Genomic DNA, 22,133 nt, shown 5'->3' with positions numbered 1-22,133 from the left:
AAAATTACAAATTTTGTTGCTACAAACATTTTAAAATGTGTTTTGGTACACTTATATATATATGAATCTGTTGGGTATATATCCAGGAGTGCAATTTTTGGATTACAGAGTATGCACATATATATTCAGCTTTGTAGATATTGCCAAACAATTTTCCAAAGTGGTGGTTCTGATTGTTAAAATATTTCCCTCCCGACTAATGAGGTTGAGCACATTCTCATGTGCTTGTGACCATGTGGATATTCGTCTTTGTGAAGGACCTGTTCAAGTCTCAAGCAGATACTGTTCGGCAGTATCTACTAAAGCTGAGTATGCAGATATCCTATCATCTGGCAACTTTGCACCTGTTTTTCTGTTTAGTTGTTTGTCTTTTTCTTATTGATTTGTTGGAATTATTTATATATTCCAAGTGGGTTTGCCTGTGCTTTGCCTTTTCACTCTACTAATGGTGTTTTTTTGTTTGTTTGTTTTTGTTTTAATTGAATTTAATTAAATCCAATTTATCAATCTTTTATAATCACTCCTTTTTGGTGTCCTCTTTTAGAAATCTTTGCCCACCCCACGATCATAAAGATATTCTTATTTTTCTAGAAGCTTTATTTTTTATTTATATTTTTATGTTTTTATCTAAAGCTACAGAATTAAATTTTTTGTATAGAGTGTGAGGTAGATTTCTTTTTCCTTTTATGAATCACCAGTTAATGTCCCTCCTCTATTAAATATATAGTCTCGTCATATGTTATATATTCATTGATCTGAGTCAATTACTAGATTTTTTTTCTTTCTGTTCCATTGCCTATCTTTATAATATTTTAAATTCTGCCTTTTTCCACCTTTAGCTTTCTCCCAGTGATTTTTATATTGCCTAGAACACTCAATAAAGTTACTCATTTTTATTTTTCTATATAAAGCATATAATAAGGTCATTTGTATCTGAGATAAACCACTAGCAAATTTATCCTGCCACTTTATCCAAATCCTCTCCCTTACAGCTAATGCTACAAAGACCTGTAATCTTTCCTTTTCCATCCTAACACTATCAGTTACCTTTCTTTTGGAAGCAATTTTTCACAAATAGTATTTTTTACTCTAGTATTTTTCACTTTATGGACATTTTCTCCTAATATTGGTAAACAGAGCAGTAAAGCCATAGTCATATGTCAGTGCTGAGCTAGGCTCAGTCATTAGCTAAGTGACTTCCTGTCAGGTAACAGCCTCGTAGGACATGTGGTTAAGTTTTTACCTGAGCAAATTTACATAACTGTATGTCCTAAACCCCTGTGGTCATTTCAAATAGCTGAAACTATGAAATTCTTTTTTTTATTTTATTGTTTAAAACATTTTTAATGCCATTGCCTGTGTCAGTTTTTAACTGAAGTATAATTGACTTACAATATTATATTAATTTCAGGTGTACAACATAGTGATCCAATATTTTTATACATTACAAAATTATCACAATAAGTCTAGTTACCATCTGTAATCATACAAAGTTACTACAATATTAATGAACGGTATTCCCTGTGCTGTACATGACATCCCTGTGACTCATTTATAACTGGAAGTTTGTACCTCTTAATCTCCACCGATTTCACTCATCCCCCCACCCCCTTTCCCTCTGGCAACCACCAGTTTGTTCTATCTATGAATCTGTTTCTGTTCTGTTAGGTTTGTTTGTTTTGTTTTTTAGATTCCACATATAAGTGAAATTGTACAGGATTTGTTTTTCTCTGTCTGACTTAGCATAATACGCTCTAGTCCCATGCATGTTGTTGCAAATGGCAAATTTTCATTCTTTTTCATGGCCGAGTAATATATATTCATCGTATGTATACGCCACATCTTCTTTATCCATTTGTCTATTAATGGGCACATAGTTAAACTAAAAAGAGATGATTTTGTGCTAAATGAGAAGGGAAGCAATAAAAATAATGCAATTGGCAATCTGAAGCTTTTGAGAGAAATTCAAGTGAAGAATGACATCTTAAGTATATTTACTCTTAAAATGTGTTCTGATTATAATATTTTTGTTGAAGTACATTTTTGGTGGTCTTGATTGCAATCTGTGAAGTCATTCTATTTTAATCCTAAATATAGAATTAAATTTAATTAAATCAGTTGTGCTAGTTTTGGAAAAGTTTTTGCTGTTTTTGTTTTCTTACACAGATGTCTCCTAATTGCCTGCTTCTAGTGACGTTATTTTAGATATCAAAAGTTCACATTCACATTTAATAGCTTTCTAAATAATCAGATGTGAATTAATTTCAGTTTTTTAATACTCTATTCTCCAATTTTAGATCTTTGTTATTACACAGCTCTTAAATGCCAGAAGCTCATATTTTCAATTCTGGCAGATGGAGAATTGCGAAAACTTTAACAAAAATTTTGGCACATATCCATTCAATATATTGTGCTAAAAGTAGCTCTAGTTTTGAATATAAGCTGTATTTTCTTAACAGATTTGCTGTAGTCTGTTTCCCCAGCTTTTTGTCTTTAAGGTGCACAAATCTTGCATGATATGCAGATGACCAATTATATCGTGAACAATTTAATCAGTGAAAAGCAGCTATGCTTGGGTAGCTCAAGAAGATGTGTCTCAGTGTTTTAAACTACAACAAATCTGGGCTTTGTTGAGTTAGTGGGGGAAGGGAATTCCAAAGATTCCAGCCATTTTTCATGTTTTAGAGATAAGATGGCCTATGTATTATAATCGTGATTTAATGTAATAGTATTTGTGACTTAACTCTCTTGTCAGCATTTCAGCAAGAACATATTCTTTAGCTACTACAGATTTATACCCAAATAGCCAAACATTAAACAGAAAAGTAGTTCTAAATTTCTCCTTAAAACATTGTTTTCCTGACTGAAAAAAATTTTAGTAGGATTAAGTTTATAGTAAGTACACAAATGTACAATACATCTGTGATATTTTAAAGTATTGTAGTTTTTAAATATTAGCTTTATCAACTTATATGTAAATCTGTTAGAATATTTCCAATACTTTCTAAAACTAAAATGTGAGAAAGCATTAAATAATTTACTGTATTAAATATAAAATCTAAGTATTTAGCATTTCTCATTGTATTTCAATTAATTATACAATAACATTTTCATGCAGCTTCTATGCAAAAAATTTTAAATACCAATCTGGGCACACTACATGTAATCTGTAATCTGAAATATGTAGAGATTAGCTGAGATTAACATTAGAAAACCATTTTTATTTCTTTTTCTGACCACACTGTGGCTTGCGGCTGGCAGGATCTTAGTTCCCCGGCTAGGGACTGAACCTGGGTCTCCACAGTGAAAGCACTGAGTCCTAACCACCAGGGAATTCCCTAGAAAAACATTTTTTAAATTAAAATTATATATGTACACATTTTATTGTTTCAGAAAGGTAAAATGAAGTTTATAGGAAATTTACTATTGCCATTCAGAATAACAAAGTATTCTTGGCATCTTTTCAATCTAACGATTGAAAATGGATTGATCCATTTTAATATTATTTCATCTGTCAATATCGATTTCCATGTAACAGAAATAAAGTAAAATTTATATGTAGAAATTTTACATTTAGACTTTGCTTTCATTTGATTTCACTTGAATTTACGGCCAAAGGCTTTTGAAAGTTGGATTCTTTGACATTGATAGCTTTTAGCAGTTTCAGTGGCTGTAGAGGTGGGACAGCATGGAACTCTTCCCCATTCTGTCAGAAGGGGGCAGCAAAGCAAGCCAAGAGGAAATTTATAGGTACCAAAAAAAAAAAAAAACGTCAGGAAAGGCACTCAAGAAAATTTAGAAAGCTATAGCCCCAAAGCTTCTTGGGGTGGCTTCACTGTTTTAGAGTGTTTGTGAAGTCCCTAATGCCTAGTGGCCCCCTTTGCAAGAGTCATTATGCAAATCTTAAGGCATCAATACACCTTCATGTAGACTCAGGCCTATCTAATAATTATTAACCTTGCTGAATGCTTACCAAGTGCCAGGCCTTCTGCTAATCTCTGAATACATTATCTTTCTTAATCTTCACGAAAACTTTGCCAGATGGACATCCCTGTTTTATGGATGAATCTGAGGAATACAGACTTTAGATAATTTAAAGTCACACAAAGTAGCAAAGCCAGAATTTAAACCTAGCTCCTGTTAGAAAATCCTTGCACTTAATTACTGACACTACTATATGCCCTACTTTTCAGAGAAGCTTGGAGTGTAGGCTTTAGCAGGCAAGAAACGTGTGTGCTAGTTAACTGACTAGGTACTTAAGTCAAATGTCACTAATAGGCTTGAAAATCACACAGCTTGAAAACTGATGAAGGGAACTTCCCTGGCGGTCCAGTGGTTGGGAATCCGCACTTCCACTGCAGGGGCCGTGGGTTCAATCCCTGGTCGGGGAGTTAAGATCCCATGTGCCACATGACATAGACAAAAAATGAGGAAAAATAAATGTTAAAGAAAACCGATGAAGGCCATCTGCATGCTTTTCCTTGGTATCTCTGTTTACTTCCTATCCTGCAGTAAATTTCTAGGGCAAAAGTATGGGACAGAATCTGGAATTTTACCAACTTGGTCAATTTTAATTTTATAGTTAACTTGGTAAAAGCTATTGTGGCAGGTTGGAAATCACGGCCACAATATTTTCAGCTCCTCCCATCAAGGTGGGGTTTGTTTTCTAGTATCCGGGCTGGCCTTCTGCTTTGCTTTGACCAATCAAGTGCAGCAGATGTGTTTCCAGGCTGACTCTCTGTGTAGACCTTAAGAGGACAGGCTGCTTCAGTCTCTTGGGTCCTTGCTGGCATGTAAAGAACCTCAGGCTAAACCACTGAACAATGAGAGAATGATGAGGAACTATGTGAAGAGCTAATCCCAGCCAACACCACGTGGAGCAGTGTCCAGGTGGCCCTCCTAATCCCCAGAACTGTGCAAAATAACAAAGTGTTGTTTTAAAGACATTATGTTTTACTGTAACAACTACAAACATGGAGAACAGAAAATGCATAAGTCAAATCTCAAAATATTTAATGTAGATTCCACATTTTTCCTATTTACTATCACTTTTCCACGGTTCATAGGTGTATATACAGTTGGTAATGAACTGAAAATGTCAAAATGCTGTAGCTAGAAGCCAAGGAATTTCCAAAGTCTTAAATAATGCCTTACATAATTAGAAATGTACTCGTTTAATGAAACTCTGTAAGCAGCTCCTAGGGCTGGAAAAGCAGCATCTACCTGAGCTCTAAAATAAAAGGGCACACTAGCAGTCCTTTTAGCAATTATGTTCTTTAAGACTGTAATGATATACTTGAATTTGTAATGTGAAAAGTCTTAAGCCCAAGGTTGGAAGTTAGCAGAGATCTAAACAGATCTGAAATCCTTCCCTTTCCTTATATGACTCAGAACAATGTTTTGAGATTTTCTACTAGGTAGAGCTATATCCATTATTTATGTAACGAACACTCATACGTTGCTATGCCCATATACTGCTATAAGTGACTCAATGAGTAGGTACTACCTTTAATATCCATTTATAGATGAGGAAATCAGGGTACAGAGAGAAGTAAGTTGTCCAAGGTTAACAATGCAGGGGCATTTTGCTCTCTCTCGGATAAAGGGGGAGGGGAAGGAGGCAGAAGTGGAGTTAGGTGGTGGTATGTATTCAAATAACAGCTCCGTTTAAATAATTCTTCCCAGAGAAGTATCTTTGAAAGCAGGGAGGCTTTTTGTCATTTGAGGTCCATGATGTGGCTCTAATCGTAAAGCTTCATCTGCCACCACTGGGCCCTGCACCCTAAACTTCAGCTATAGAAAACTCAGCCCCAAAATATACCTTGGAGGGGCTTCCCTGGTGGTGCAGTGGTTAAGAGTCTGCTTGCCAATGCAGGGGACATGGGTTCCATCCCTGGTCCGGTAAGATCCCACATGCCGCGGAGCAACTAAGCCCGTGCGCCACAACTACTGAACCTGCGCTCTAGAGCCCACGAGCCACAACTACTGAGCCCACATGCCTAGAGCCCACGCTCCGCAACGAGAAGCCACTGCAATGAGAAGCCTGCGCACCACAACAAAGAGTAGCCCCTGCTCTCTTCAACTAGAGAAAGCCCGCACGTAGCCACGAAGACCCAACACAGCCAAAAATAAATAAATATAAATAAATTTATTAAAAAAACAAATATACCTTGGAATTATTCTCCTCTGTGCTTTGCTCATCTGGTCCCACCCAATATTGACCCACTGCATAGAACCCTCTTCAAATGTAAAAGGGGAGTTACATACCTTTCAAAGTCCACCAGTAGTGCTTTCCCCATAAAGCCTTCCTAATTCTCAGTATATTACTCTCTTGACTTCTAGAATCAATTGCTCCTTCCATCATGTTTCCTTAGGTCTAGAATTCTTTTTTTTAAAATCTATTTATTTTTGGTGAATCATTTTTAGGAAGATAAGGTAGCATTTTGATTTCATAAGCCACTTGGAATCTGGAAAAAAAAACTTTATATATATGCTTGAGTATTTGCTTTTAAAATTAATTAAAACCAAATGTAATGACACAATGTCGGCGCCTAGTCCACAGTGAGGGTGAAAAGAAGTTAGTTTCCTTAGGACCAAGGAGGCACCCTTGCACCTGCAGGACAACTTGCCCCATCCATAGGGAGGAATAAGCTTCCGGTTACAGCTGCAACTGCTAAGCAGCTGGCCTTGCTGTGGTTTCTCCTAGACGTTTTTCTAGATACCATGTGGCTGACAGGGCCTTGGTGCTCTGGCTGGGTGTCAGGCCTGAGCCTCTGAGGTGGGAGAGCCAAGTTCAGGACATTAGTCCACAAGAGACCTCCCGGCTCCATGTAAAATCAAACAGTGAAAGCTCTCCCAGAGATCTCCATCTCAATGCTAAGACCCAGCTCCACTCAACGACCAGCAAGCTACAGTGCTGGACATCCTATGCCAAACAACTAGCAAGACAGGAACACAACCCCACCCATTAGCAGAGAGGCTGCCTAAAATCACAGTAAGGTCACAGACACCCTAAACACACCACCGGCCGCAGTCCTGCCCACCAGAAAGACAAGATCCAGCCTCATTCACCAGAACACAGGCACGAGTCCCCCCACCAGGAAGCCTACACAACCCACTGAACCAACCTTAGCCACTGGGGGCAGACACCAAAAACATCAGGAACTACGAACCTGAAGCCTGAGAAAAGAAGACCCCAAACACAGTAAATGAAGCAAAATGAGGAGACAGAGAATCACACAGTAGATGAAGGAGCAAGGTAAAAACCCACCAGACCTAACAAATGAAGAGGAAATAGGCAGTCTACCTGAAAATGAATTCAGAGTAACGATAGTAAAGATGATCTAAAATCTCAGAAATAGAATGGAGAAAATACAAGAAATGTTTAACAAGGACCTAGAAGAACTAAAGAGCAAACAGTAATGAACAACACAATGTTCAGTGCAGCTCTATTTACAATAGCCAGGACATGGAAGCAACCTAAGTGTCCATCGACTGATGAATGGGTAAAGAAGATGTGGCCCATATATACAATGGAATATTACGCAGCCATGGAAAGGAATTGAGTTATTTGTAGTGAGGTGGATGGACCCAGAGACTGTCATACAGAGTGAAGTAAGTCAGAAAGAGAAAAACAAATATCATATGCTAACACATATATATGGAATCTAAAGGGAAAAAACAAGGTTATGAAGAACCTAGGGGCAGGACAGGAATAAAGACGCAGACGTAGAGTATGGACTTGAGGACACGGGGAGGGGGAAGGGTAAGCTGGGACGAAGTGAGAGAGTGGCATGGACTTATATACACTACCAAATGTAAAATAAATAGCTAGTGGGAAGCAGCCGCATAACACAGGGAGATCAGCTCTGTGCTTTGTGACCACCTAGAGGGGTGGGATAGGGAGGGTGGAAGGGAGATGCAAGAGGGAGGAGATAATGGGGATATATGTATATGTATAGCTGATTTACTTCGTTATAAAGCAGGAAAAAAGACACCACTGTAAAGCAATTATACTCTAATAAAGGTGTTAAAAAATGTAATGATATCCATTTCTAAGAACATGAAAACATGATTTAAAAATCACTGTATTCTACAATGGAATATTACTCAGCCATAAAAAAGAATGAAATAATGTCATTTGCAGCAACATGGATGAACCTAGAGATAATCATTCTAAGTGAAGCAAGTCAGACAGAGAAAGACAAATACATGACATCACTTATATGTGGAATCTAAAAAAAGGATGCAAATGAAGTTATTTACAAAACAAAAATAGACTCAGACATAGAAAACAAACTTATGGTTACCAAAGGGGAAAGTGGAGAGAGGGATAATTAGGAATTTGGGATTAACCAATACACACTACTATATATAAAATAGATAAACAGCAAGGACCTAATGTATAGCACTATAGCACAAGGAACTATATTCAATATCTTGTAATAGCCTATAATGGAAAATAAGCTGAAAAAGAATATACATATATATATATACACACACATGACTGAATCACTTTGCTATATACTTGAAACATTGCAAATCAACTATAGTTTAAAAAAATCACTGTATTCTAAATAAAACATCTTTTGGACTAAGGCAGTGTTTCTGAAACTTTTTTTTCCCATTATTGCCCTCCCTGTACAGGAGAAAATTTAAATTAAATTTAAATTCTTCCTAGTGAGAGAAATAAGGAAAAAGATTTTGTTGGGTAGAGTTGAGTTTTGAAGGAGCACAAGCCACTATCATATCTAAGGGTCTTTTTGCCTCCAAGAAAGAAGTTTCAGAATGCATGGTATAAGCCCATTAACAGAAAACTGCAAATTCAAGATTCTGCCCAACTAGTTTTAGACGCACTGATGGGCCAGGTGTCATCCCCTTGGCTGTGTCTGAAAATATCAAGACTCTCAATGTGCTTCTCACCCTTAGCTCACCCTGATGGGAGTGTGTTGTGGGTTTTTCCTCATCTTTAAAATGAGACAGTAGTTTCACGCTCTCTCATAGTTTTAGGGACAAGGGAAACATTTGAAAATATTTTGAACATTGAATCTAATGTTTACTTTATGGAATCTAACAAATCTGTTTTCTTGAAAGGAGATATCTGATAATTTGCCTTACCCATTAATTAGCTGAGAGGCCTAATGGTGTTCCTTCCCTGAAAGACTCTCTGCCTCCTTGTTCCTTCCTAAACATACTAAGTGTACTTTAAAATAGATAGATATTTAAATTAGATATTACAGCCTTCCAGAAAGGCTGTAATAGGTGTTTCCCTTAATGAACACCATAATTTCCTTTTACCAAAGGATTGTTACAAGGATTAAATTATTTAACATACATAAAATGCCTAGCACAATAAACTTTCTCTTTAGTATAAAACACATGGACTTCCCTGGTGGCACAGTGGTTAAGAATCCGCCCGCCAATGCAGAGACACGGGTTCAAGCTCTGGTTCGGGAACATCCCACACGCCGCAGAGCAACTAAGTCCGTGCGCCACAACTACTGAAGCCTGTGTACCTAGAGCCTGTGCTCCGCAACAAAGAGAAGCCACCACAATGAGAAGCCCGCGCACCGCAACGAAGAGTAGCCCCCGCTCGCTGCAACTAGAGAAAGCCCCCATGCAGCAACGAAGACCCAATACAGCAAAAATAAATAAATAAATAAAACATGAAGCCATAAATTATGAAAGAAACAATATATAACCAACTGAAAAGCAAAGAGCTTATTGTCTAAGTGACTGAAACTATTGTTGACATAACCACAATACCATTATCGCATCTAAAAAAATTCTTTACTATGATCAATTTTCCAAGTATTATACATGTTCAAGTTTCCCTGAGAGTCTCATAAAATGTTTTTGACAATTGTTTTGTTTGAATCAAGATCCATACAAGGTTCACACACTGCATTTACTTGATACACCTCTTAAATTTCTTAATTTTAGGTTCCCCTCCCTTTTTTTTTCCCTTTCCATTTATTTGTTGAACTGTGTCATTTGTCCTATAAAGTTTCCCACACTGGATTTTGCTAATTGAATCACTGTGGTGGTGTTAACATGTGCCTCTATCCCTCTAGTTCTTGTAAACTTGATAGTTGGATCTGGTGGCTTTCTCAGATTCAGGTTTGATGTTTTGGGCAAGAAGGCTTCATAGGTGCTGCCATTTACTCATTACACCCAGCAGAAGGGCTATAGTTAATAATGTAGACACTCAATGGTCATGTTGATCAGTGAGCGCTGTCAGGCTTATTTGTTCATCAAAAAGTCTCCAACAGTCTTTCATTTAATGCCACCCTCTTCTTAACATGCCTTCTTGGGCTTTAGTATCTAGAAGGCTAAAAATGCATTTCTCAAATTCCCTTGCAGCTAGAGTTATTGATGTGATATAAATTCCACCACTAGAGGCACCAGTGTAGAGTGAACTAAGTGGGGGAGGAGCAGTTTATGAGGCATCTTCGTGACAGGGTGTATTGTAGTGAAGGACATATGGCTGTGGAACCAGTAGCTGTAGGGGTGGCTTCCCCATTCAACAGGTGGACTTCGAGAATGGCCTGAACAACAGTCCCTTGACAGCTCGGTTCTATAGCCTGGATTTGTGAGTCACTCCTGAAGCTTAGCCGGCAGGCTGTTTTTGCAATCCTGCCAACCATTTGTAATAGACCATGTAATAAATCCCTTTTGGCTTAAATTACTGAAGAGTAGATTTTGTTCTCTGCTTTGAACACTGACCAATACAGTTCCTCTAAGAAAAAGTATTTTCAGCAGTTGTCAAACAGTTGCCTCTCTGATTTTAAGAAGTGAATTTATTAATAGTTAAACTTGTTAACAATTGCCTGAGTATGTAAAGTAGATATTCTAGGAAGATATGTCTTTTTAAAACAAAAAAATCATATAGCAATTTCACATTCCCATTGTATAAACTTTCTAAAAAGAAACACGAAGTGCTTCCCCCCCACCCCAGTTTTTTGAGAAATAATTGACAAACATTGCTATACAAGTTTAAGGCAGACAGCATGATGGCTTGATTTACATATATTGTGAAACGATTACTACAATAGGTTCAAGTGACATCTATCATCTCATAGATTCAATAAAAAGAAAACAATTTTCTCCTTGAGATGAGAGCTCTTAGGAGAGCTCTTAGATGAGGCTCTCCTAACAACTTTCCTGTATGTCATACAGCAGGGTCAGCTATAGTCATCATGTTGTACAGCACATCCCTAGTACTTAGTTATCTTATAACTGAAAGTTTGTACCTTTTGACCATCTTCCTCCAATTCCCCCTCCTCCCAGTGTTTTTTAAAAACATTTAAAAATTAATCCATGTTAAGAAAAATTAATCCATGTCCATTAATGAAGACAATTTTATTGAAAGGTAATTTAAATATTGTCTTCACAAAATTTTAATTCCATAATGTGAACTAAAAAGTATAACTCTTCAGTCTAGTAAAGAGATTTTTATTCAATATTTTACTACATAAATGTTCAAACACAGAGAAGTTAAAAGAATTATACCATGACCTATCCAGTGACCTAATTATACGTATACCTGTCACCTGGACTCTACAGTTAACATTGTTATATTTGCTTTATTACATACCTAACCATCTATGCATCCCTCTATCATACATTAATCTATCTTATTTTTTGATACATTTCAAAGTAAGTTGCAAACATAGTATATAGTATTTGGGCACTGAAGGGCTTCCAAATGACATAAAATGCATTAGAAAGTAAACTAGTCTATAGTGTCCTGAATTGTCAAGTCCTGGCAAAGATCTAGAGAAGGAGTTGCACGGAGTGTAAATGGCATCAATCAGAGTCAGAGACTCAATGTGAAATCTAGCAAGATTGCAACACTCTCTGCCTTTACCCTCAGAACTCTCCTCCTCTTTTTACAGTTACTTTAATTATAAAAGAGGAAATACATAACTGGCCCCTCTCCCCGTCAAATGATTTGTGCTGTTGAAGGTAGCAATTCTTTAGATCAGAATCTCAGAAAACTTGCTGGAAATCAAGATGTTATATTTTCGGAAATGAGCTGGCATCATAAACTCAATGTTAATTTGGTTATTGTTACTCTCCTTGAGGGCAGGGGCTTAGTTTGTTTTATCATTTATCCCCAGCATGTAGAACACTGCCTGGCACATACTAGTGTTCAATACATATTCACTGAAGGAAGGAGTGAATTCAAGTGCTTGATTCCAAACATAATCTTCATATATTTCATGCCACCACTAATGAAAGAAGTTTTTCTAAAATAAAAATAAGCCTTAACATAAAAATAAGATCATGGGTTGGTTACCTAGAGCTGGAACTGCAATTACACAGAAGGGACCATGGTTTCCATATGTGCAGCAGGAACCTCAGCACCAGCCTACCGTGCACCCGCCGCTGAGGCTCAGCTGACTTGTGGGGCACGTTGTGCCAAAGCCCATGGCTGGGAAGAAGCAGCATTGCCTTTTCATTTTTTTACTTTTTAGTCTTTACTGAATTTATTACAATATTGCTTCTGTTTTCTGTTTTGGTTTTTTGGCCCCGAGGCATGTGGGATCTTAGCTCCCCGACCAGGGATCGAACCTGCAGCCCCTGCACTGGAAGGTGAAGTCTTAACCACAGGACGGCCGGGGAAGTCCCAGCCCTGCCTTCTGATGGGGCCCATAGGAAAACTTCCCAGAACTGTTTGGGCACTTTGCAAACACACCCTGGACTGCCCAGAAACAAATGCGAAGTTTGTCTGTAAATCAGTGGGGGCAAGAGTCAGTGGATATGTGAATTATTACCGGTGATGTTACTCTCCTCTTGTACCTTCAGACTGGTGATACCTGAGGAAATTTAAATGTGCTGCAGTGTTAAAATTACCTTTTTAAGGTGATAATTTTCTTTGAGATTTCCTTGGCCCGGAAGAGCATTTCCATATTCAGCACAAGTTCATCAAGCTAGCACACATCTCAACAGCTACTGTGAGATTTTTAAAAATATATTTTAGTCTCTTCAAGAGGATGAGAGACAAATTATTTTTTATTGTGTCTGTATAGAGAGCAACATAAACAATAATTTCAAATCTATTCAGTTTTCCTGTTAGAGATCACAATGGTGGCCTACCGAGATGGGAATCAAGGGACCGGCAAATTAGAAAGGTTTAAAAACCATAAAATCACCTTGTATTTTATACTCAAAATCGGTATGTAGAGAAATTTTATGCCATAAGCTATAAAAGGTTAAATGTCCAAAGCAATCTCCTGCTACAGCTAGTGCTACCCTCTCACTAAATAAACATATGCTCTGCAGGTCCCCACAAGACTTTCAAATAGCCCAGTGATGACTGTCATTAAAACATACCTAAGAGAAATCACATTCTTCCAAGTGAGACATCAGAGGCTCCCTGCCACTTGGGAGAATGTGATGAATTCAAGCACTGGATATTGGTGGAAGGTGGTTGACTAAGACCAAATATTCATTTGCTTTTTCTAAGAATGTTGCTTCTCTATGTCAAAGTTTCCACTAGCCACTGGTACATTCAGAGAAATAAGAAACATGCAGTGAGCGACACTTTCATAAGGGTAAACGTACCCAATTGAATTGAAATTTCTTTTTCTCTGTCTTTATGACTTTCCTATTTATTTGGTGTTAAGATGTCCTTTTAGTAGTGGTGATGAATGCTAGTTTTATATTTTCTTGCACTTACCTTGGCAAAAATGAAAGTAAAAAACTCCATGTTAGTCTCCAAAATTATCTTGAAAATTTAACTGTACATGAAAGTCCAATGTCTAGAAAAACCAAAAAGTCTCTTCCAAAATAAGATTCTGCAATGCAAAAAATAAATAAAATAATCAACAACTCTATGAATTCATTTTCCCTATTCAGGTGTTGGACATGAAACTGAACAAGTTGAAAATATTGGTTGGTAAGGCAGGAATTCCCTCATTTTCAGCCCCCTAAAGCATCTCAAATTCCCTCAAGGGATGTAATAAAATTAACTAATACAAGATAACTTCTGAAGTCAACTGCCTAAGTTTAATTCTTAGCTCTAACATTTACCAACTGTATTATCTTGGTCAAATTACTTAACCCACTCTGTGCCTTGATTTCCTTATTCACAGAATGGAGATAATAATAGTATCTACATCATAGGGCTGTTGTGAAGATTAAGTCAGGTAATCCATGTAAAGATTTCATCATCACTTTTTCATCATCCTAAACTGAAACTCTGTACCTATTAAACAATAACTACCCATTACCTCTTCCCCCCAGCTCCCGGCGAACACTGTTCTACTTTTCATCTCTATGAATTTGACTAATCCAGGCACCTTATGTAAGTGAAGTCAGACAGTATTTGCTTTTTGTGCCTGGCTTATTTCACTTAGCACAAAGTTTCCAAGGTTTACTCATGTTGTAGCATGTATCAGAACTTCACTCCTTTTTAAGGTTAATAATACTCACTTCTATGGAAATACCACATTTTGTTCGTCCATTCATTTATCAATAAAAATTTAGGTTGTTTCCACCTTTTGGCTATTGTCACATTACATATTCTTAATAAATTACTTGAATTATTTATTAAGTTATAATTTACTACTTTTGGGAGGATCTTACATGCAAGCCACAAAATCAAGCAAGAATTTACTCTGAGTTTCACATCTCATCACCCCCAAGTAATTGGATTGTGCTGATAAAATTACTGTGAAAGCTCTTAGTAATTCATCTTTGTGCAATATCATTGCAAGTCACTTAAGCTCTCTCAATTTCATCATTTGTAGAATAAGAACAATAGACACCAAAAGCAAAAGCTACAAAAGCAAAAATAAATTCAAGTGGGACTACATCAAACTAAAAAACTTCTGCACAGCAAAGGAAACCATCAACAAAATGAAAAGGCAACCTACTGAATGGGAGAAAATATTTGCAAATCATATATCAGATAAGGGGTTAATATCCAAAATATATAATGAACTCATATATCAGAAAACAAATAATCCAATTAAAAACTGGGTAGATAACATGAACAAGCATTTTTCCAAAGACATACGGATGGTCAGCAGGTACATGAAAAGATGCTCTACATCATTAATTATCAGGCGAATGCAAATCAAAACCACAATGAGATATCACCTCATACATGTCAAAATGGGTATTATCAAAAGGACTCAAAGAGGATGTAGAGAAAAGGGAACCCTTCTGCATTGTTCATGGGAATGTAAATTAGTGCAACCGCTATGCAAAACAGTATTTAGATTACTAAAAAATTAAGAATAAAACTATCATATGATACAGAAATTCTACTTCTGGGCATTTATCCAGAGAAAACGGACTAATTCAAAAAGATAAATGAACCCCATTCATTGCAGCCTTATTTACAATAACCAAGATATGGAAACAACCTGAGTGTCCACTGATGGATGAATGGATAAAGAAATTGTGGTATATATATATATATATATATATATATACACACACACACACACACACACACACAATGGAATATTATTCAGCCATAAGAAAAGAATGGAATTGTACCATTTGCAACAACATGGATGGACCTCGAGTGCATTATGCTAAGTGAAATAGTGAGATGTCAGACAGAAAAAGACAAATACTGTATGATCTTTTTTAAATGTGGAATCTAAAATATGTATATAACGCTAAGCTTATAGATACAGAGAATAACCTTTAAAGGAATGACATACCCAAGGATATGACATAAACTGGTTAGAACCGATTAGGCCCAAAATGGTAGAAGATTTGACTTCCAGTAGAACTTGAGACTCACTGTAATACATTAGCATGCTAAATGACACACCCACCAGCAACAGGACAGTTCTGAGGCTGACCATAAAAGGCCAAAAAGTGGGTGGTGGCCCAATTCCTGGAAATCCCTGTCCCTTCCCCAAAATAGCTGGAATACTCCTCCCACTTGTTAGCCTATGAAACAACCCAGCCCATAAAAACGAACCACCCCATATTTGGGGGCCAGTCTCCCTTCTGAGACAGAACACATTCTGTCTGTGGAATATGTATCTCTCTAAATTAACTTGCTTCCACTTCACTGTGGCTCGCTCTTGAATTCTTTCCTGTGTGAAGCCAAGGACCCTCACCTGGCAGCCCATCCCAGGGACTCACTTGAGACCTGGGACATGACCATCCTCTTGAAGTGCATTTTTCCTGCAACACCAGGGTTTAGAACCCTGAAGGACTAGGGAAGAACCAAACAACAGTCTCAACAAGTGGATGCTAATGCTCTTCTTCAGAGCATGGCTGAGATTCTTGCTTTTTGGAGCATTCTTGGTGTTTGCTAGTTTCTAAGCATGGTTCTTCAGCCTACTGAAAATACTGATATCCTTCCAATAAATTCCCCTTTGCTTAAGTTGGCTGAAATTGGTTTATAGTGCTTACAGCTGAACTCTGATAAGAGAAAGCAAAGGCAGCCTGCTGCTTCTGCAGGTTTCAGCAACCTCTCCTGGTATCTAGCCATCTGAATCCTTTCCAATTCACATCACAGAAATACTCTGAATGTTTCAAGCCTTGGGGTCCTTGAGACCCCAAGCACTAAATTCCACATTTATACCAGTTGTTCAGGGAACAATCTCTGAAGGAAAAATACATGGAATCCTCTTATGGATTTTACATTTAACTTTCAATATGCTACTGATTTGCAACAAACGTGGAAATACCGGCTAAGACAACCATGAGTGAAACAAAGCCAAGTGAGATCCGACAATTATGGCTGGTGTCAAGTTGGATGAGTCTTCTCCATGTTGAAATGAGACAAGTACTTAATAGGAGTGTATTAAGGCATATATGAGAAAAAGGAGAAAAGCAATTATTTGAGGAGAGGGGGAAGATGGCGGAAGAGTAAGACGCGGAGATCACCTTCCTCCCCACAGATACACCAGAAATACATCTACACGTGGAACAACTCCTACAGAACACCTATTGAACGCTGGCAGAAGACCTCAGGCCTCCCAAAAGGCAAGAAACTCCCCACGTACCTGGGTAGGGCAAAAGAAAAAAGAATAAACAGAGACAAAAGGATAGGGACGGGACCTGCACCAGTGGGAGGGAGCTGTGAAGGAGGAAAGGTATCCATACACTAGGAAGCCCCTTCGCGGGCGGAGACTGCGGGTGGCGGAGCGGGGAAGCTTCGGAGCCGCGGAGGAGAGCGCAGCAACAGGGGTGCGGAGGGCAAAGCAGAGAGATTCCTGCACAGAGGATCGGTGTCGACCGGCACTCATCAGCCGGAGAGGCTTGTCTGCTCACCCGCCGGGGCGGGCGGGGCTGGGAGTTGAGGCTCGGGCTTCGGTGGGAGCGCAGGGAGAGGACCGGCGGCGTTAACACAGCCCGAAGGGGTTAGTGCACCACGGCTAGCCGGGAGGGAGTCCGGGGAAAAGTCTGGACCTGCCGAAGAGGCAAGAGACTTTTTCTTCCCTCTTTGTTTCCTGGTGCGCGAGGAGAGGGGATTAAGAGCGCTGCTTAAAGGAGCTCCAGAGATGGGCGCGAGCCGCGGCTAACAGCGCGGAACCCAGAGACGAGCATGAGACGCTAAGGCTGCTGCTGCTGCCACCAAGAAGCCTGTGTGCGAGCACAGGTCACTATCCACACCCCCCTTCCCGGAAGCCTGTGCACCCCGCCACTGCCAGGGTCCTGGGATCCAGGGACAACTTACCCGGGAGAATGCATGGCGCGCCTCAGGCTGGTGCAACGTCACACTGGCCTCTGCCGCCGCAGGCTCGCCCCGCATCGTGCCCCTCCTTCCCCCCGGCCTGAGTGAGCCAGAGCCCCCGAATCAGCGGCTCCTTTAACCCCGTCCTGTCTGAGTGAAGAACAGACGCCCTCTGGAGACCTCCACGCAGAGGCGGGGCCAAATCCAAAGCTGAGCCCCTGGGAGCTGTGCGAACAAAGAGAAAGGGAAATCTCTCCCAGCAGCCTCAGGAGCAGCGGATTAAAGCTCCACAATCAACTTGATGTGCCCTGCATCTGTGGAATACATGAATAGACAACGAATCATCCCAAATTGAGGAGGTGGGCTTTGAGAGCAAGATTTATGATTTTTTCCCCTTTTCCTCTTTTTGTGAGTGTGTATGTGTATGCTTCTGTGTGAGACTTTGTATAGCTTTGCTTTCACCATTTGTCCTAGGGTTTTATCGGTCCGTTTTTTTTTTAACTTAAAAAAATTTTTCTTAATAATTATTTTTTATTTCAATAACTTTATTTTATTTTATCTTACTTTATTTTCTTTTCTTTTATCCTCTTTCTTGCTTGCTTTCTTTCTTTCTCTCTCTCTCTCTCTTCCTTTCTTTCTTTGCAGCCAGGAGTCAGTGCTGTGCCTCTGAGGTGGGAGAGACAACTTTAGGACACTGGTCCATAAGAGATCTCCCAGCTCCACGTAATATCAAACGGCGAAAATCTCCCAGAGATCTCCATCTCAACACCAACACCCAGCTTCACTCAACGACCAGCAAGCTACAGTGCTGGACACCCTATGCCAAACAACTAGCAAGATAGGAACACAACCCCACCCATTAGCAGAGAGGCTGCCTAAAATCATAATAAGTCCACAGACACCCCAAAACACACCACCAGACGTGGACCTGCCCACCAGAAAGACAAGATCCAGCCTCATCCACAGGCACTAGTCCCCTCCACCATGAAGCCTACACAACCCACTGAACCAACGTTAGCCACTGGGGACAGACACCAAAAACAACGGGAACTACAAACCTGCAGCCTGAGAAAAGGAGACCCCAAACACAGTAAGATAAGCAAAATGAGAAGACAGAAAAACACACAGCAGATGAAGGAGCAAGATAAAAACCCACCAGACCTAACAAATGAAGAGGAAATAGGCAGTTTACCTGGAAAAGAATTCACAATAATGATAGTAAAGACGATCCAAAATGTTGGAATCAGAATAGAGAAAATGCAAGAAACATTTAACAAGGACCTAGAAGAACTAAAGATGAAACAAACAACGATGAACAACACAATAAATGAAATTAAAAATACTCTTGATGGGATCAATAGCAGAATAACTGAGGCAGAAGAACGGATAAGTGATCTGGAAGATAAAATAGTGGAAATAACTACTGCAGAGCAGAATAAAGAAAAAAGAATGAAAAGAACCGAGGACAGTCTCAGAGACCTCTGGGACAACATTAAACGCACCAACATTCGAATTATAGGGGTTCCAGAAGAAGAAGAGAAAAAGAAAGGGACTGAGAAAATATTTGAAGAGATTATAGTTGAAAACTTCCCTAATATGGGAAAGGAAATAGTTAATCAAGTCCAGGAAGCACAGAGAGTCCCATACAGGATAAATCCAAGGAGAAACATGCCAAGACACATATTAATCAAACTGTCAAAAACCAAATACAAACAAAACATGTTAAAAGCAGCAAGGGAAAAACAACAAATAACACACAAGGGAATCCCCATACGGTTAACAGCTGACCTTTCAGCAGAAACTCTGCAAGCCAGAAGGGAGTGGCAGGACATATTGAAAGTGATGAAGGAGAAAAACCTGCAACCAAGATTACTCTACCCAGCAAGGATCTCATTCAGATTTGATGGAGAAATTAAAACCTTTACAGACAAGCAAAAGCTGAGAGAGTTCAGCACCACCAAACCAGCTTTACAACAAATGATAAAGGATCTTCTCTAGGCAAGAAACACAAGAGAAGGAAAAGACCTACAATAACAAGCCCAAAACAATTAAGAAAATGGGAATAGGAACATACATATCGATAATTACCTTAAATGTAAATGGTTTAAATGCTCCCATCAAAAGACACAGAATGGCTGAATGGATAAAAAAACAAGACCCATATATATGCTGTCTACAAGAGACCCACTTCAGACCTAGAGACACATACAGACTGAAAGTGAGGGAATGGAAAAAGATATTCCATGCAAATGGAAACCAAAAGAAAGCTGGAGTAGCAATTCTCATATCAGACAAAATAGACTTTAAAATAAAGACAATTACAATAGACAAAGAAGGACACTACATAATGATCAAGGGATCGATCCAAGAAGAAGATAAAACAATTGTAAATATTTATGCACCCAACATAGGAGCACCTCAATACATAAGGCAAATACTAACAGCCATAAAAGGGGAAATTGACAGTAACACATTCATAGTAGGGGACTTTAACACCCCACTTTCACCAATGGACAGATCATCCAAAATGAAAATAAATAAGGAAACACAAGCTTTAAATGATACATTAAACAAGATGGACTTAATTGATATTATAGGACATTCCATCCAAAAACAACAGAATACACATTTTTCTCAAGTGCTCATGGAACATTCTCCAGGATAGATCATATCTTGGGTCACAAATCAAGCTTTGGTAAATTTAAGAAAATTGAAATTGTATCAAGTATCCTTTCCAACCACAACGCTATGAGACTAGATATCAATTACAGGAAAAGATCTGTAAAAACTACAAACATATGGAGGCTAAACAATACACTACTTAATAACGAAGTGATCATTGAAGAAATCAAAGAGGAAATCAAAAAATACCTAGAAACAAATGACAATGGAGACACGACGACCCAAAACCTATGGGATGCAGCAAAAGCAGTTCTAAGAGGGAAGTTTATAACAATACAATCCTACCTTAAGAAACAGGAAACATCTCGAAGAAACAACCTAACCTTGCACCTAAAGCAATAAGAGAAAGAAGAACAAAAAAACCCCAAAGTTAGCAGAAGGGAAGAAATCATAAAGATCAGAAATAAATGAAAAAGAAGTGAAGGAAACGATAGCAAAGATCAATAAAACTAAAAGCTGGTTCTTTGAGAATATAAACAAAATTGATAAACCATTAGCCAGACTCATCAAGAAAAAAAGGGAGAAGACTCAAATCAATAGAATTAGAAATGAAAAAGGAGAAGTAACAAGTGACACTGCAGAAATACAAAAGATCATGAGAGATTACTACAAGCAATTCTATGCCAATAAAATGGACAACCTGGAAGAAATGGACAAATTCTTAGAAAAGCACTACCTTCTGAGACTAAACCAGGAAGAAATAGAAAATATGAACAGACCAATCACAAGCACTGAAATTGAAACTGTGATTAAAAATCTTCCAACAGACAAAAGCCCAGGACCAGATGGCTTCACAGGCGAATTCTATCAAACATTTAGAGAAGAGCTAACACCTATCCTTCTCAAACTCTTCCAAAATATAGCAGAGGGAGGAACACTCCCAAACTCATTCTACGAGGCCACCATCATCCCGATACCAAAACCAGACAAAGACGTCACAAAGAAAGAAAACTACAGGCCAATATCACTGATGAACATAGATGCAAAAATCCTCAACAAAATACTAGCAAACAAAATCCAACAGCAGATTAAAAGGATCATACACCATGATCAAGTGGGGTTTATTCCAGAAACGCAAGGATTCTTCAATATACACAAATAAATCAATGTGATACACTATATTAACAAATTGAAGGAGAAAAACCATATGGTCATCTCAATAGATGCAGAGAAAGCTTTCGACAAAATTCAACAGCCATTCATGATAAAAACCCTCCAGAAAGTAGGCACAGAGGGAACTTTCCTCAACATAATAAAGGCCATACATGACAAACCCACAGCCAACATCGTCCTCAATGGTGAAAAACTGAAAGCATTTCCACTAAGATCAGGAACAAGACAAGGTTGCCCACTCTCACCACTCTTATTCAACATAGTTTTGGAAGTTTTAGCCACAGCAATCAGAGAAGAAAAGGAAATAAAAGGAATCCGAATCGGAAAAGAAGAAGTAAAGCTGTCACTGTTTGCAGATGACATGATACTATACATAGAGAATCCTAAAGATGTTACCAGGAAACTACTAGAGCTAATCAATGAATCTGGTAAAGTAGCAGGATACAAAATTAATGGACAGAAATCTCTGGCATTCCTATACACTAATGATGAAAAATCTGAAAGTGAAATCAAGAAAACACTCCCATTTACCATTGCAACAAAAAGAATAAAATATCTAGGAATAAACCTACCTAAGGAGACAAAAGACCTGTATGCAGAAAATTATAAGACACTGATGAAAGAAATTAAAGATGATACCAACAGATGGAGAGATATACCATGTTCTTGGATTGGAAGAATC

The sequence above is a fragment of the Delphinapterus leucas genome, chromosome 9, assembly GCF_059928025.1.
Source record: "Delphinapterus leucas isolate spDelLeu-1000000601 "Yukka" chromosome 9, BTC_Dleu_Yukka2, whole genome shotgun sequence".
In the NCBI taxonomy this organism is placed as follows: Eukaryota; Metazoa; Chordata; class Mammalia; order Artiodactyla; family Monodontidae; genus Delphinapterus; species Delphinapterus leucas.
This window is presented reverse-complemented; position numbering follows the sequence as displayed.